The 3,830-nt window shown below is 42.8% G+C and overlaps 1 non-coding gene across 1 annotated transcript; it reads left to right on the top strand.

Moving 5' to 3' along the window:
• Window positions 1-1,918: 1,918 nt before the first annotated feature.
• On the top strand, window positions 1,919-2,132 carry LOC116680969 (small nucleolar RNA U3). The gene has a single exon (XR_004329932.1). It is a non-coding gene; the product is annotated as a small nucleolar RNA U3 (small nucleolar RNA).
• The last annotated feature ends 1,698 nt before the right edge of the window (window positions 2,133-3,830 follow it).

The following is a 3,830-nucleotide window of genomic DNA, read 5'->3' as shown; positions in this document are numbered from 1 at the left end:
TTCCTATGTCAATGTATCCCAATCTTTTTTCCAAAATTGTTCTTCAGGAAACATAAAGGGGCTATTTTACGGGACCCAGAGAATCCGTGATATATTTTTTCAGAGGCCAAAAGTAGTGGGGGGAATGGCCTTCCCTAATTTGAACTATAACTATTGGCCAACCAACCTCCATCTACTCCACTACTGGCTGCGTGCTGACAGTTTACACAGTGCCCCAGCGTGGTTGAGATCATGTTTGCCATGCTCAAGGAAGCTCTGGTTTACACATGTAATGGTTCATTTTAATTACCTATATAGTGAGGGCATCTTTGCATCCTTCCCCCAGATTATGGCTAAATGCCTCATAGATTCCCAATAGTCACTATTTCAGATTACAAATCCACAGCTTTGTAAAGAATATTAGCTCCCTTTTCCCTCCTAACCAGCAACCCTGGTTATTGATATGTTGCTATTGCCACCCCCAATATCAAAAGGTGCCATCTCGCATGGGTATGATAAAATCCTCCCTCTCAGAAGTGGCCAACCTTTAGCTATCAACGCACAATGGGAGGACATAGGTGGAGAACTTAACCAGGGCCTCTGGGAGCATATTCTTCTAAGAGTACACTCTTCCTCCCTGCGTGCCAAACCTGGCCTGATCCAATTTAAATTAATACACTGCATTTATTGGACAAAACTCAGGCTTTCTAAAATATATCCCGACATTGATCCTGCTTGTGATAGATGTAAAATAGCTCCAGCCTCTCTTATTCATATGTTTTGATCGTGCCCGTCTCTCCAGAGCTACTGGTCAAACATCTTTGGGACACTCTCAGGGGTTCTCAGTGTGACCTTGGACCCAGATGTATTGATAGCCCGGTGACCCTGCAAAAGATCAATGCAGATTTTGAAATATGTAAATAAGTTAAGCCATAATTCATTTTTATTTTGACCTTTGCCTTACCTACTGTGACATGTCAAAATGTCAAAAAGGTGCATTGTTTGAAAGCCCATCTCTACACATCCATGTTCCACTCCCACAGGTGTTTCCACCTGAATAATCAGACTGTGTGGCCTTTACAGGCTCAGCTTGATTGACATGTATTAAAGGAGAACTATGCATTTATTTTTAGCTTCATTTACCTAACAGAACAGCTTCAGTGTCATTGGAATGGTTACAGGACTTTTTTCCGAGTTGAATGGTGGTCGTCTTGCTCCCCCCTAGCGCCCGTGAGCTGAACCCCCCCCGCCACCCCCCTTGCGACGTTCAGGCAGCGAGTCGCCCACTCAGCATCAGGAAGTATCGCGTGACATCAGGTCTTCCTAACAAGGTAGCAATGGATTTCTTTTGGTGTTGTTCACAGTATCATCATGACTGAACTGGTAAAAGGGAAACAGAAACTTAGGAAAGCATTGTTGGAGGAACAGAGAAAGAGGAAACTGGAGACTGACCGAGGGACGAATCAGTCGCAAGGAAATAGAGGAGCTGCCAAATATCTATTCAGAAGCTTGAGGTGGAGCTCGATAAAGAAAACCTGCAAGCAAAAAGCGAGAAAACAGCAAAGAAATGGTTGAAAGTGTTCCTCTTCACTGAGGAGTGGAGGTTGGAACAGCAGTTGGAGTCTAAATGCAGCAGGTTCAACCATCCTTTGGTCTGGGAATGAAGAGCTTGGTTGTTGTTAAGAACTAGTATTAATGCAAAGAAATGCCTGGAGCAATTATTGTAGAGAATAAGTAGGCTGACACTGAAGTATTGAGACAACAGTGACTGAAAATCTAATTCAATCTACATATCGGTCTTCTTAAAGATCTAAATAGATTTTCTCACCTCACAGTCATCTGGAGTACGTAACCATTAGCTTCTATCCCTCTGAACCCTGAGTGACAATCACTCTGCAGTGAATGAGATGCAGTTCCCCCCCCCCCCCCCAGTCTAACCAAGACTAGACTCTCAGGGATCATTTCTAAAGTTTCTGACTTGAGAAATGAGTTTCTAAAGTGTTTGGTCTCGCTGACCACAATGATGAGTCGTGATATTTCTTTCTGAGCATAAAGCTGACAGAGAGTAATGATTCACTTCATATACTCTCTGTCATTGATGATTGGTCTTTGACTCTTTATGAAGGATTGAGAAAGGGAATATGATGAGTGATAGTAGCAGATATGTGGACAACTAATACAATTAAAGATAAAAATATAAAGTTTTCTAATTAAATACAGTTATTGCCAATATTGAAGTATTTGTCTTGTCCATGGTGGACATGGTGTTTGGAAGAGGTCTACTGATCTCAAAGATCAGCACCTAGTGATGGCAGTCGGACCCTGAAGCTTCGATACGGGCTTCAAACCCTGAACTACAACTCCATTTGAACCACTGGTCCAAAGGTTGCTTTGGTACGGGAGAACCACGTGACACATGACGTCTGAAGCAGTAACTGCTTCATTCTCTGAATGAATCAGCTGAGTGGTTTGCAGCGCCACTGCCACACAGAGACCAGTCAGTTGCTGCCACGGCAACTGGCAAAACTGTTTTTATGCACGCTGGCGTCATCCGTTCCCTCTGAATGAATTTTCTCTAAATGTGGAGAGGTTGTGAGCAAAAAAAGAAACAGGGTCAGTCCAAAAATGTGGAAAAAAGAACATTGGAGGGAAAATGATGGATGAGGTTCCGTATCAAGTTATGGGTGTCCCTTTTAGAGAGGGAGGGGATAGGAGGGGGATCAGAGGGAAAGGTAAGGATCCACTACTTGGTTTCTGTCTGATCCCCTTGTTCTCTGAGTTCCTCCCAGACGGAGTGAAGGGGAGTCCAGTTTACGAGGGATGTTTGTGCTGCTTTATTGCTTTGTTATGTGCCTTGTGGCATTTTCTTGCATTGCAGTTGTATTAATCTTCTAAATAATACAGTATTAGTGCATTACTATTGGGTTTCAATTTTTACTTCATCACATATGGTGAAATATGTTTGTTGATATAATGAGTAATTATAGGATTTGTACAACCTTCCTGCACAGATGCAGACTTAGTGGAGGACTTTCATTACCTAATTATATTTTTAATAAATAACATAATTAATTCCACTCAGAGGTAAGAACCATTACTTTATATTTTTCGCTCAATCTGAGAACTTCTCCACATGTGTTGAATGTCTCTGAATTAGGAAAACATTTTATAATAAAAAACAATATAAGCATAAAGTGTTGTGGGTTGGGGTTTTTGTTTGGGGTTATTTTCCCATTTGACCTTCCCTGTGTCTTCGTCCCGGTTTTCTCCCTAGTCTGGTGTCATAGATCCTGTCTTATGTTTCCCTGTGTGTGTGTTTGTTATGCTTCTGCTTTATTTTGGCGGTCAGCTTCCTATCTTGTCTTGTCTTGTCTAGTCTAGCTTTACTTTGTTTGTCTGATTGTCTTGCCCCGCCCTAATGTGATCCACCTGACGTCTCGCCTGTTCCCCGTTACCTCGTTACCTCTTGTATTTAACCCCAGTGTTTCCTTTGTCTCTTGTCGGATCATTCTGTTTGTTCGCCTGTCAGCACGTCGCTTTGTCTCAGTGTCCCTGAGTTTGTTCCTGTTTCCTTGGTCCTGGTGATTATACGTTTTGCCTTTTTTTGGATGTTTGCTTTTTGCCTTGTATTCTGGGTGGTTCGTTTTGTTGAGGCTTACTTTGTGTTTTTTGGACAATAAACTCCTGGTTACTACCCGCCTGCCTGCCTGCTGTCCTCATCTCTGCATTTGGGTCCAATCCCCACTCCTCCATAACATAATGATCCGACCAGCTATGGACCCAGCAGCCTTCGAGGATTTGGACAGGCTGGAGTATGCCGTTGGCCGGTTCGTCGTCGAGCTGGGGAAAAC

Source organism: Etheostoma spectabile, unplaced genomic scaffold (assembly GCF_008692095.1).
Source record: "Etheostoma spectabile isolate EspeVRDwgs_2016 unplaced genomic scaffold, UIUC_Espe_1.0 scaffold00018526, whole genome shotgun sequence".
NCBI lineage: Eukaryota > Metazoa > Chordata > Actinopteri > Perciformes > Percidae > Etheostoma > Etheostoma spectabile.
The sequence above is the reverse complement of the archived record's forward strand: the minus strand, read 5'-3'. Positions and strand labels throughout refer to the sequence as shown.